Here is a 15,578-nt window from a genome sequence, read left to right on the forward strand (position 1 = left end):
TATGTTGCTTCCTTTTGTTTATTTGGCTTTCATGGTAGACTAGAGGGTATCAATGTATGTTTATTATGTTTGTGATTTTCTCATAGTATGTTAGATATTAGCCCATTTTAGGGTCCTAAAATTGGTAAACCCGACGTAAATCATGCTTAACTAACTTGGGTTTCTTGTTTTTGTGCTTGTAGGTGCAAGGAAGGAGCTCACTTGGAAGGGTATAATGGCTATCTGCACTTGCTTATCACATCTAGATTAATTAAGGGGTCTAGTAACATGATTATATGCTCTAATTTATGCATTTTATTAGCTTGTTTTCCTAGGGTGTACTCTGCTCTGTCAGGGCATACTTGGGACCTCTAGGAAGCAATTTTAGGGGCCTAAGAGTCACCATAACCCCAATCTATTATTCCTAGCTTACCAACTATGCTTAGAAACAACCAAATATTCCCTTTTGGGCTCCAATTGCACCATGGGCATAGTCTACACTATCTAAGCACACTTGGTAGGGTAGATTTCAAAATTTTAGTTTCTGGGTATTGTTTAGGGCTCATTTCCCCATAATCAACAAGTGGTCCCCCAACTGCACCTAGAAACTACCAATTACACCCTTCTAGGCCCCAAGTGCACCATGGGTGTAGTTAGCACTATTTGAGTGCACTTGGAGACATCCTGGGTCATTCTTCCCTTCTAGGGTGCAGTCTGCTCAATTAGAGTGCAGTTGGTTCGCAAAAAGCACATATTTCACTCAGAATCTGCATCTAGGGTTTCTGTTTCCTTCTATGACCTAGATTAGATGTTTTTGTGTTACTAATGATTTGTTTTTAGCATGTGGCAATCACTGGATGAAGACATAATCATTAAAAAATACTAATGCTTGTTTGCAGGATGTTATCAAAGATCCTATGTGATTGTCTAAACTATGCGTATGGATTTCCTAGATTAGATAACAGTTCATTTGGTACACTAAAATGAAATTTTATATTCTAATTGGTGTCCATGCATTGTTATAATCCTAGGATTTACTTGGATGTATCCTCTACCCTCACCATTCATGGATCTTGTGTGTAAGAGAAATCCATGTGACTTCTATAGAGAAGCTTTCCTTGGACCAAGATATCTAATATTGGGTATGCTAGGGGATGACTTCAGAGTGGTAATGGGCCAAGGCCAGGTCAACATTCTAGCTACTATATAAAACATGATACGGTTAATGTCATGTTGACAGTATTGCTAAGTGATAGCTCTCCTCCAGTACCCTTATGGTGTGTCAAACCTCAGTTCTTGGGGTTGGGAGCCCTTCTAAGGAAGTTTATCATTCACTTGCTGAATGGAATACCCACATAAATAATTTGGTTTAAAGGCCAAAAACCTTTCTATCCACTAGCTCAGGGAGTTACCCATGCTCGTGAAGTCATCCCACATTCTCATGGTCCTTAGTAAAGACAACAATCCCTTGGGAAGTCATGCCCTTTTGGAAGCAAATCTTGGTAGCCCCGAGAAGTGAGTACACTGTAAGGGGGAGCCTATGGTGCTAAGATTCTAAGTTTTCTTTTTTGGATAAGCATGGCTGAACTTCACTTCAAGTGGGAATTCAATGGATATAGTCCTAAAGCCTAGGTTTTGGTGTGTCTTTTCACTTTAACAACAACTATTCTTGTCTTATTGTGTCTTGTGTGTGTGAAACATTAATTAAGATAAAAACCAACTTGAAAATTTACACCTTGGATACTATTCAAAACTTGTTAAAACTTCAAACATGCTCAAAACATTACAACCTTTGTCAAAAAATTTGCAAACTTTGGTCCAAAACATTCAAGACTTGGAAAACATGACAACTTGTAATCTTAGAAGTGCTTGGCATAACTTAGATTTCATCTTTGCATAGCATCCACTTACATCCACCATAGTTTGAGCCTCATACTTGCATCATCTAGGTTTCATTTAGTCCTCATTTAGTATCTCTTATCATTCATAGTGCATTCCTTAGGCTTTACTTTGTATTCTTTAGTCTTTGCATTTTAACCTCAAAATATGCATCTTGCATCTCCCATTTGCATTTTTGCATTACTCAACCTTCTTATTGCACATTTTAACCATCATTCTAGGTGTCTTAGCCATCATTCTACACCTTCATTCTGGTCTTATCACTGTCCTCTGCTATTTAGCTCACTGTCACTTCAATCTGGAAACCTCAAAACCCAAAATCACCTTAGTTTCAACCTTCTTTACCATCTACACTCTAAAACTACCAACGACACTCTAACTTGCCCCAACTACACCATAGGCACAATTGGTACTATCTGAGCATAGTTGGTAGTTTGAAAACCCAGGTTGGACTTCCAAACAACATTTTGACACTTTAGAAGTGTCCTTAGGTACCTAGATAGGCCCCCTATCTTAGCATGTCCTAATCTGCATTCTTCATATCCTAGCCATCATTTTCTTCACTTAGGGCTTCATTCCTTAGGTGATAACCTTCATATTACATCTCCTATCCAATCATAATGTCAACCCCAACATCCTAGCTCTTTGTATAGCAACTTAGCCATCACCCAACTTAGAATCAAAAAACATTCAACCCAGCCTCCCAAATACACCATGAAACTACCAAATGGAACCCAAACTAGCCTTGGAGTTCACTTGGTACTATTAGAGTGAACTTGGGTACCTATGTGATCATTTTGGGCCTCCAAACTACATTTTGGGACCCTAAAATTGCATCTAGAAGCCTCTGCAAGTCCTCATTCTACATATGACCCAAAACAACATCCTACACCCAAAAATTCATTTTGCATCTTAGGACCTTTGCATATTGCATATCCAATCAGAATAACCATCATTTTGAGCCCCCTAAATTCCATTTTGAACCCAAAACCTTTGAATTTAGTCAAAGATTTGAAAAAAAGTATGGACCCTAGAGTATCTCATTGTGTCAATGGATAATCGATCTTGACCATGGTCATTTTTATCATTTTTTTAATCATTTTCTTTGGTCAAAATCTATCTATGTCAAGATGGATTTGAATTTTTCATTTTGATCTTTTCACTTTTACCTCTTTTTGGTCAAGATCCGAAGTCTATTGTCATAACATTAAACTCTTAGGTTAATACCTTTCAAAGATTTCACCTAAGTTCAAAACCTTGCATATACCCTCATCATAGCATTGTCATATTCCTAGGCTCATTACATGTCATTCCACTTATTCATAGTTTCATAATCATTCCATTTTGTATAGTCCAGGACCCTAAGCATTCATGTCCAAAAATCAAATTCCATCAACAAATCCAACAATCATTTTGTCCAAATCTTGTGTCAAACTCTTCAATCATATCCTAAACATCATGATCAACCTTAGCATACCATCCCTTTCATAGTCCAACTTGGATACATCAACCTCTAACATCATTACCAAGTCCAAGGTTCAACCCTAATCATCATCTTGCATACCATAGAGTCATTTTCATCTCCTTAGTTAAATTCCAAAACGCCATTTACATTTGAATTTACATAGTTTCCCTAGAGAATTTTCACCTTGCATATCAAAACCCTAGTTCATTTGACACTTCCTTAGGTTTCATAACATCCCTAAACATTTAAAAATCCAAAAAAACTCATATCTTGCATACCCATTTCATAATTTCCAAGTTTTGCCCTATTTTACCAACTACACCCCTATTTTACCAATTGCACACTTTAGGTGCATAGTTGGTAGTTTTATTGTGTAGTTGGTAGTTTAAGAGCATACTTGGTAATTAGGGATTCCATTCTAGGTTCTAGAACCATAATATGCACTTCTATGGCTTGCATTGCATCCCTAAACCCTAGAAAAAACTCAAAATCACTCAAATCATTCACATTCTACATTTTAGTCACCCTAAAACCTCTGTTTACCAATTGCATACCTTCTACTTACCAAATGCTTACCTTCAAGGCCCCAGGTGCACCAAGGTTACACTTGGTATTGTCTAAGCATAGTTGGTAGTTTAGGTGTGCACTTGGGAGGCATGGAGTAAATTTAGGTTTTCCTCCATTGCATCTGCATCCTTAGGTACCGTGCTAGCACTTACTATGATACGGTCAACTTAGAGACCCTAAGAACTTTATCAAACCTTTTTTTTTGACGTGCAAACATAACAAAAACCTCATCTAAGACCAAAGAAGAGCAAGAAAACCCAACAAATGTTTGAAACAGACCAAATTGAAGCATCACAACCCTTACTTTTGGACCCATTAAGAATGTATTTGTAAAACCCTAACAATCAAGGGATGAAACACAAACCTTAAATAACACATATACTATGAGGTTCCCTTCAAACACTTCTCCTAAACATGGAATGGTTCAATGGAGCCCTAACTTTGAACCCATATTTGTACCAATACCACCCAGAGGGGAAGTGTGCCAATCACACCCGAGGATGAACAAACACACTCCTTTGAATTTAGCAAATCCAATAGAAGTACCTTTGACACCTCAAACATATAAGGTACTATACACCTAAGTGATTATTTTGTCATAGATTATGGAATCAATGACAAAGAAATGGCTAAGGCTTACCAAGACAAGACTTTCTACAAAAACTTGAAACTTTTGGTAGCCCAAGAGACTGTCAAGTTTAATTCACACTTGGAGGGACCTAAGTCCAAACATCAAAAAAACCCAACACTTGAAAACATACAACCCATGGTCAATTTGGACTTAGATAAGGGCAAACAATCTTTGGAGTTTTCAATCACAATACTGGCACCTATAAGGTCCCATCAAGAATCAACCATCAAAATCCTCCAAAGTACATTTGAACATATCAACATCAATCCCTTGTTTGATGAACTACCACCACTAAATGGAAACAAGACTGTTCCTAAATATCCCAAAAGGACATTAAGAATTGATCTCAATCACATGATGCAACAACAAAACATGCCTAAAGATAATTGTACTCTAGGGATGCCAAACATAACTCCTTTGGAGGAAAATCAACAAAGCGCACCATTGCTCCTAACTTTACCAAATGTTTTGATGTCAAAGGTTATGGAGTGTCCCATGAGTATACTATGTGGAACATCAATTGGAACAACCCCTATTGACATACAAAAGAAAAGTCTTATTGACATTTCATCCATTCTCAAAAGGAACACATCACATTGTCAAATCAATGTGATGTCCCTAGGAGAAACATCTAACATGCAAAGGTACCAAAACAATAACCCCAAACATGATGTTCAATTCTCAAGGACGTAACCAACTCCCATGACAAAATTAACCTAGAATGGTAAAAGGACTTAATGTTTCCAATCCACAACCAAGTTTAAATCCACTCAACACACATTGACATATCAACATCAACATCAACCACAACAACAATAGCCTCAAGTGGTGCAAGCATCCAACATCCCTAATAAACAATCCAATATAAATCCACTTGAATTACACACAATGTACCAACAAAAATTCCAACAACAAGAAACCATGTTTGCTAAAAAATAAGAGCAACTCAAATGACAATTAGAATACCAAAGATGCCTTGAGCAACAAATTTCCTATCAACAACACTTGTTGCAACAATAGAATGTGCCACAACAACCTCAACAGATACCTCTACAACAAAAGTCACATACATGGTCTCAGATGCAACCAAAAAAGGTATCTCAACAACAACCACAACAAATGGCACAACTACCACAACAAGTGATGCAACAAGAACACATGGTACAACAATCATAGTCAATACCACAACAAGTACCACAATAAATACCACAACAAGTACCCCAACATATACCACAAAAAATACTCTTTTGTCGTCGAGGTACTAACATACCTCAACCACTTAGCAACGCATCATTGACTCTTCAGATATAGAAATTTCAAAACCAAGTAGACATAGTTCTCACCATAGCAAATGATCTACTCATAGACACAAAAGACTTGAAGAGAAAACTATCATGCAAAACCCTAATGAAGCATTATTAAAATAATTAAAATAACTCTTCAAACAAGTCAAGGCATTGGGAGTCTAGAAGAAATAGGCTCTATATTTAGAAAGGGACTTATGTCCTAATCTATTTGATAAAAGAATTTATATGTGTCCATTCCCAAAACACTTAAAGGCTCCAAGATTTGAAAAATTTTGAGGAAAAGGCAACCTCATTGATCACATCAGGAAATTTTGTGCCTCTTCCACCAAACTCAGTGATGAGCCCACCTACCTCATGGGTCTGTTCCCTCATTCTCTAGGTGGTCCCGCACTTGAATGGTACTCCAAACTTCCCAGTACTATAAAATATTGGTTAGAACTCGCATAAAAGTTCATCTCCCATTTTTCCTTCAACATTATGAATGAGGTGACACTCTGATTTGTGCTCAACTAAACAAAAGATGAGAGAACCATTTATCACATTCTTATTATGCTAGTGAAGCTTGCTCAATCAATGTTCACTAAACATTCCTAAAGAACAACAAGTTAATCTATGTATTGAGAACCTAGTCCGTAACTTAATGTACGAACTTAAGATCAAAAGTCCAAGCACCATTTCCAAGTTGATGACAAAAGGGGCTAGTATGAAGATGCTCTTATTCATAAGGGAATTCTCAAGATGATCAAGGAAAATACAAACACTAACTCATCTAATGAAAAGGCAATTTTTAATTCTAAAAACAAGAATGTGAAAAATGATGGCATTATGGATGCAGGATTAATTTGCACAACACAACCTCAACTAACTTTGAAAGGTGAAAACCCTACGAATTTTTAAACTCCTAATCAAACACCACCTCCACAATAGAAAACTAAGAATTCCCCACAAGATGGATCTCAAAGACATCCTAGAACCAAAGATAGAAAAGTCACACCCTTGGGGATACCTCTCAAGACTACACTTCAACAATTTCTCAATAATAACTTCCTATAGTTACCCCCGATCAAAGATGAACCAATAACTAAAGCTTCTTGGTGGGATGACATATTTTTTTGTGATTACTACTACACCAAAAGACATAATACCTGATCATGTTTCCAGCTAAAATATGCAATACAAGACCTTATTGATGATGGTGTGATCATAGTCGATTCATCACTGCTAGCATCCGATTCTAATCACACTATTTTTAAACATCCTTTGGGTAATCATGACAAAGAGAAGGCCTCCAGTTTAGACTCAAACTCACAAGCTAATGTGAATTACACACATACTAGATATGACTACACCATCAACTATTTCAATGAGTTTGATTCTCGCATATACACATTCACCTTAAAGGCTGAAGACCCTCATTGCGCTATCACTACACATCATACCAATATTACCCTACTTGGAGCTCCATCTATACCTACTGCCTCTACTAGACCTGCACTCCCTAGTAGAGCTAATGCTCCTACTTCATCTAATTATAGCCTTGTTGAACAACTCACCAAAACCCCTGTGCAAATATCCATCTTGGACCTATTACGTGCGTCTCCAAAACATTAGAGGATCTTGGATCAAGCCCTTAAAGAGTCAGTAGTCCTAGATAACATCGATGTTGCCCAATTCTAGGCCATGGTTGTGAACCTATCTGCATCACAACATATCACCTTTTCCCCTTGGGATATTCCTAAAGAAAGACCCAACCAAAATGATCCCCTTCATCTCAAAGTCTCTATCCATAATGCCAAGGTCAGATGTGTCCTAATAGATGGAGTAGTAGGGCTAAATATTTGTACCCTTAAAGTTGTCAACGGTTTTGGTTACTCTGAAGAATATGTATATCCCTCTCATAGAATCGCAATAAAGGCCTATGATGATGGTGAACACTTCTCCAAGGGTGTCATCATATTACCCATAAGAGTTGGTCCAACTACTAAAGACACATTGTTCTAGGTCCTAGATATTGAAATAAATTGCAACATAATACTAGGATGCCCTTGGATCCATGCTATGAAAGCCATGCAATGTACATATCATCAATGTCTAAAGTTTTCCTACAATAATGTGGAGGTTACAATTCTCGATGATCTAGATCCCTTCCAGTTTTGTGCTAATCTAAGAGATGCCACTGAAGTACAACCCATAGATTCCTCTAAATATGTGGATGCTGATACACTCCTTAGTAAGGCCAAGGAAAAGATGAATATTGAAGACAAAGGGTGTGGAGAATACTTTATGCCTCAAGTATCCCACATTAGGGAGTCACCACTTTCTCCCCAATCTTATGGTAAATCACAACTATTGCAAGACCAACACTATGAGATTAGCACACAAAATGCCACTTCTATTAATGAGAATACATCTATATGTATTGAGAAAGAAAAAGCAGAAAAAAACACACTTTGATATCTCCTAGCAAGTACGGACTTGGGTTTACTACCATGTAGAAACAAGGCTATGATGGCTATAATGATCTTGGATATCAGAAACAAAGAATAATTGAACCTATCACTATAAAAGGATGACCTCCTAGTTTGGGGCTTGGATTTAGACCATTAAAAATAGGTCCTCCTAGTACTAAGGTACATACGTGTAAGACTATGTATGTTTTGAACAATGAAAAGGCATCTGAGGATATCCAACCTGAAACAAACAATCCTCAAAGTTGTAAGCATGACCCCAATTATACCACTGAATCCGATATCCATATATATACCTTCAACCAAAGCCCATTCAACACTGATGATGACATTCCCTCAAGTTATCTTGAATTGTTGGATTGGGACCAATGTGGACCATCGATTTTTAATTGATTTGACAATGATGATGCTCTCGCAACAAATGTTGAAATCTATGAAGGCATTAAAATTGCTAATCATAAAGAAGCAATTTATACTAAAGTGAACACATTGGCATATATTGGGGAGCGAACTCCACCTTTTAGTTACAAAGAAAAAAGAGAAAAAAATGAAAAAACTAGGTCTCTTGGTGAAAATCGAAAGGCACCATTAGACCATGAAAAATCAAAAGCTAGGAAGCTCAGAAGGATACAAGTAAACAAGATGATGCCATGAATATAAGTGTTCCAATGTTCAACATACCACAAAGTCTTTTTGAGCTTTCTCGATCAACATTTATGTGGGAAGTCGTTGGTCTCAATCCTCCCAATCCGTCCTTATATCCAATAGTTTATACCCCAATCCCACTAACCTAATCTATCCAACACCAAAAATCCTCTACCTAAAAATCTTTTAGTACATCATCATTAGTGATATCCCACATAATAGATCCTTTGACTCATTTATCATCAGTTACCTTTCTTCACAAGATGCAAACATTGTCTTACATATGGTACACAATGGTATATCTCAAGCCCTTTCTAGTGGTTTGATTTTAGCTACAAACTCGGAATGAATCTTGCATAGTTATAGTTAGTCATGGATCAAAAGATTATCAACTAGAAACACCAACAATAGCTTTCTTCTTAGAATTTGTCTGCAACATTCATGATCTTCTATCTAAAAGTCCTGAAACAATATCAAAAAATGGCAAAATGTCCTAAAAAAATATCAAAAAAGAAGAAAAAAGTCCTTAAGAAAGAAAAGAAAAAAAGCAAAAAAAGTCATGAAAAAATGGATTCCTTGATGAAAACTTGGAAAATAGGCACTTTGGCCAGGTACCATGGTGAAAACCTGGCAAACAAGCACCATGTGTAATCAGTTATTGCTTCTCCATCTATTAGGATTCCATCTGGTTTTTCCCTTTTTATCATTCCCTAATCATATCCTTCATATTGCAAGGCATCCTTAGTCCTTGATCATGGCCCATGAATTGGTTAATGTCCATTGTTATCTTACCTAAGAATCACCAATCTATACATACTCTGTCTTTGGCCTTCTACATAGTTTGCACCTTGTTTGGGGGCATATTACCTTCATAGTGCATGAGTTGAACTTGAACTCAGGGCATATCCCTAAGCACTTTTTATCCATTGGACTTATCACATATCAGATTGGAGCTAACACTTGTATATGCTTAAAATGATCTTGAAAAAATCCTTAAAAAATTCAAATACGATCCTCCAAAAAATCCTAAAAATTCAAATAAAATGTCATGAACAAATTCATAAAAATCATAAAATGTCCTGAACAAATTCATAAAAATCATAAAATGTCCTAAACAAATTCACTAAAAACATAAATTTTTTTGAACAAATTCACTAAAAATCATATAATGTCCTGAAAAAATTCATAAAGATCATAAAAAGTCCTAAGAAAATACTAGAAATCATAAAATGTCCTAAAATAAATCCTAAAAATCATAAAATGTCCCGAAGAAACCAATCACACAAAAACATCAAATATCCTAAAAAACCCTAAAAACCACAACACACACCAAAAAATGTGTAATAAACCTTGTATAAACTCACTATGGATTATCACCACTTTTGCATAAACACTCGCACTTTTGTAGACTAAAACTCAAAGCACTACACTTCAATGACAATCAAACTATCTGAGCAATGTGAACCAACAATTAATCCAAAATGTCACCATGATCCTATCAATTGAATCCACAAATAGAATTATCACATGATCAACTTGTCAAACACTATCTGAAGACCTAAAACACTAAAAGGAAAGTAATAATGGACAAGAATAGCTATTGGCTCACATTGTTTAGTGAGTGATTTATTTTTTCTTTGTTTTTTTTCTTTGATCATGTTCCTATGCCACTCAATGATATAAATTGATCTATGAGAGTGGATGGGATGGTTCATGGTCATTGTTTTCTTTTTTATTTATTAAAGCAATGTACCTTTGAGAGTCTAGGGCATGTATATATACCTCAGGAAGGATATGGTCATTTTCTATCTACATCATGCTTGTTTATGCAAAGGGTTTGCAATTGCACTCTGGCCTTTTATACCATGATGCATTGCATTCCATTAGCCATATCAAAATAAAGCTCCATTTGACATATATTGTACTTTTTGAAAGAAAAAGTATTCACCTCATTCTAACTATTCCTCATCTCATCACTTTGGTCTTCTTTCATTAATCTCTTCATCCACCACCATGATCATGTATTCTGATACACCAAATCATCTTCCTCCTTCATCCTCCATTACTACATCATCATACACTATTTTTCAACCTTCTATGGCTTTCCACCTAGTCAAGCCTCAATCTGACCTTTGTTTGACCATGTTTGACATATTTCACCCATGCTATGACATCTTTCTATCATTTGTAGCATGCACACAAAGTTTTAGGCCATTCCAAGTTTAGTTGGGCTGATTTTGGTTTGTAAAGCCTTCTAGGGTGCAGTCGACACTTTCAGAGTGTAGTTGGGCTTCCCAAGTCCACCCAAGACACACTTGGTACTATCATAGAGAACTTGGCATCTCCAAGTGCACCCTGGGTGCACTTGGGTGCGTTTTGGGCAGTTAGATGCCCATAACTGCTCCCAGAACCCCTATGTTGTACTTCAGAGCCAATGACTTTTGTGTTTCAAGTCTGATTTACAATCTATCAGTTGTGTTAGATTTGTATATTTTTTGTGAAAAAATTGAGCTATCATTTTCATTATTTTTTCACTATCTTGGGTGTTAACCCTTGAAACTACTCTTAGGCCCTTAATCGACCCTCGTTCTACATTTTGAACCTCATAACATTTGGTTTGAACTCTAATTTGTGATCCATCAGTTGCTATGGGTTTGTCATCTCATTGTAGACAAATTGAAATATCATGTACATATCTCAATCAATTTCTTGAGGGGGCACCCATATGTATCATCCCTATTGGGGCATGCTTTTCTGAGTTTTTTACTAGGATTCTTCGACTCAATGCTCTAAATCACATTGTATCAAAGAGGGAAAAAATGTAGACACTTAAAAAATAGTTTGTGTCTATGGTTTCATCACATTTTCATACTAATTCATCCAATTTTCTCATTATACTAACTTTGATCTTTTGGCCAACTCGATTATATCTCAACGGTGTTTGTCATCATTTGTATCCTCTTTCACATCAATTACACATCATTAAAAATCATATCAAATCAACTTGAAATCATATCAAATCAACCTAGAATCACCCCAAATCTACAAAAAATCACCTAGAATTAGTATTAATCAACTCAAAACTTGTCAAACATCCCAAATCAATCATCATTTGTCTAATCATAGGAATTGTTGTGAGTTTCAATTCCTTGGAAACCTATCAATCTATCAAATCTTATCAATATGATCTTAGTACTATCATGGCTCTCAGTGGTTGGCAAAATTATCATTAACATCATCTAATCTTTGACATTTTTGAGTCTCTCAGTGCTGGATCATGGCATTATCAACCGTTTAATAATATTGATAGTGTCTGTCAATGTTATTATGATCAACCTTATCAACCAATATTGATCTTGTAGCATTTTACAATGTCAGGTAAATGTTACGTGTTCTTAATTCATGTCATGTGTCCTTGGCATGTTATCAATTCTAATCAACCCATCAATTTGACCATGGGTTTGGTCTACCTATCATCATCCTAGTCAATCTACATAATCCTCACATTTTCATCAAAGGATATTCTCGCCCTTATTTAATCAAATTGGTCAATCATCTATTGATTTTCTCTATACGATTAAATAACCCATAATTTAATCTTATGTCATCCCAATCATTTTCATCTTGTATTGCTAATAATTTTTCCTAGCTAACATCTTCAATTAATTAATTTTATTAATTAATTGATTCATCATTTACAAACCATGGAAATTCTCAATTTTCTAAGTCATATTTTCCACCATTAATTCCATTTTTACTAATTTCTATTTGTGTGGAATAATGAATTTTTAATTCAAATATTCCACATGGTATTGACATCACCGTGATACATGGGCATGACACATCATGTATTCTCCATTTACACTTGGCTAATATATGTCATAATTGATATATTCTTATTCCCTTACACATGTCTATATATGGCCTCCATTTTCATAGATTCTTTGCTTTAAGTGGGTTTGATGTGTCACATGATGTGTCATAGATAGTCTTCCATTTATAACCATGTTTGACTTCCAAGCTAAACACAATCTTACATTTGGCATCTTGTATCATATGCATCATGGATTCTTAAAGGAATCTCTTGCCAAGTCACAAATCCAGGGTGACAAGTCCAATGCTTTCATCTTGAGTGTTGATTTTAAATTGAGCATTCTTCCTCTCATTTCTAGTCCTTGGTCTTTTTCTCTCTCACACTTAAATCACTTCTTCTAGTATTTTCATAGCATTATCATTATCATAGACTTTTGCTTCCTAGTTGTGCACATTAGGAAATTAGAGCTACACCACATGGAGAAGAAGGACATGGGGCTACAAGTGAAAGAAGGGGGTTTTTAACTTTATGTTTCTTCCTTTTGTTTATTTTTCTTTCATGGTAGACTAGAGGGTATCAATGTATGTTCAATGATTTTGTGATTTTCTCATAGTATGTTAGATATTAGCTTATTTTCTAGTCCTATGAAAATCTCATTACCTTTTAGCTCATTCCATATATTCATTAGCCTTGCCAATTGTTCATAAAATGTAGGCTAGCCAATCTTGTCTACTATATACGTAATTGTTTTTCTTATTTTTTCCTCAAATTAAATATCTAATTCCAAATGTAGTGCCCATAAATTGCTCTTCTCCTCTTCAAAATCCTCAATTGTATAAAATTAAGGTCTTTGTAGAGTACCTAGTAGCTCTATGAAGGGAGTTGACTTGAAAGGTTCAATTAGAGGATGAGGAGGATAAGTGATCTTGGGTTGGCTAGATTCTCCCACTATTATTTTTCTAAATTACTTGTCCATTTGAGCAATTTGAGCCTCCATTTTATGTATCCCATTTCCTCTTTCCTCATAAGCCTCTAGCATTTTTTCAAATATAGCATTGATCTCCAAGAATTTATTCTTGTCCTTTGTAGCAACAACAACTCCAAAATTTACCATTTCTTTGGTCATTTGGGACACCTTTTCAATATCTACCTCCTCTTCCCTATAAACCATGAGGCTACTTGTATGTTCAACATCTAAGGCTTCTTGCATCCTAGTTTTATCCTTTTTCTAAATAGACCATATCACTGAGGCTTAATGATTATACTATACTTCAATCCCTTATGGGCCTGCAAGACTTCTTCAGTTTTGAACTAAGTGTCTTTCTCTTTTCTCATAGTGACAAAAACCATGGCATTTGCAATATCCCATTTAGGTAATTTCAAGACTCCTGAATCCTTTAACAACTATCTTCCCCCTTTAGGGGTTACCTTTGAAAACTCCTACATGAAATTAGTTTTAACTTCTTCTTCAATTTTAGAGTCCCTTTTGATAGGTTGCTCTGCTTTTATCATTTTACACTTGGCCTCAAAATTGTTAATATTTCTTCTCCACAAAAATTGAACAAATGCTCTCGACTTGAAAAAACTCTCATCATCAATGAATTTCATAGATTCCTATACTATTACAAGATCTATTTCCTTACCTCTATAATCTCCCATAGTAAGAGCTAGTGTTGGCATAGGAGGTTCCTCAGGCACTTCCTCTTCTATATCTACTATTGTGACTACAATATCCCTTTCCCCTCCCATTTTTCTCAACTACTCTCTCAAGGATACTTTATCATATATCCAGAGTGGGGTCTAGGTAGGGGAGTATTCTTCAACCTTAGAAGATGATCCCTGCTTCAATTTCTATTTCTTAGGTGCAGGTGCAGTAGGTGGGCTTTTAGAGCATGGTCTTTTGTATTGAGGAACAAGTTGTACACTCTTGGCCACTATATACTTGAATTTCTTCTATAATGTGTACCACCCTGGGTTCAAAATAATCTTACTTTCCAATCTCTTCTCCATCTCAATGGCCTTATCAGGGTGTGCTTGGATTAGAATTTCCTTCTTCTCAATCAAAGTTTACATAAACCTAGCAAAGTTATCCATCAACATATCTATTTTCACACCCTAGTATTTTCTATCAGCAAGGGGATCATAGTTTGGCTCAAAATTATTTATAAAATCCAAAACCTTGCTAAATACTTTCCATTTCTCTTTCCTAACTTCCTGCTCTTGTAATGAGAACTTGTTCTTAACTATATCTTTTGGAAAGTACACCATGTGTTTATGAGCTTTGGCTTTAGTTCTTTCTCTAAATTATTCATAAAATCCCTTTGGGTCTATAAAATGAGTATGGGATTGAGCCATTTGATATCTATCTAAAAAATTCTCCAAGTGCCTCCATCCCTTGTTGACAAATTTTTTTTTTTGCACAATAGTAATTTGGGGAAAGAAAGTACCCTTGGACTTTCCCAACAATTCTCTTTCTTCCACTGATCCTATCTACCACAAGAGCTCATCAATTCCCACTTTCAAAGGCACTTTATAGGGGAGCACATGTGATTTTCCAAGAAAACCATAAACTTTAAATATAGTAGACACTGCATATGGGATGATGTCTCGCCAATTGTGACTTACCATCAAACCTTTGGCATGATCTTTCAGTCTTGTTGGTGTTTTGAAACAATGCAAGTTTGAAATTATCCTGCTGAGAACAAGACATATCTAGGGGTAGCTACTTCCCATCTTCAACATACCATTTTAGACACCAAGCCAAGTTTAAGGATAGAACCTTCTTTTAGTTTAGGCTCTGCAA

This window comes from Cupressus sempervirens, chromosome 8 (genome assembly GCF_028749045.1).
Source record: "Cupressus sempervirens isolate cs-2001-9-10 chromosome 8, ASM2874904v1, whole genome shotgun sequence".
Lineage (NCBI taxonomy): Eukaryota > Viridiplantae > Streptophyta > Pinopsida > Cupressales > Cupressaceae > Cupressus > Cupressus sempervirens.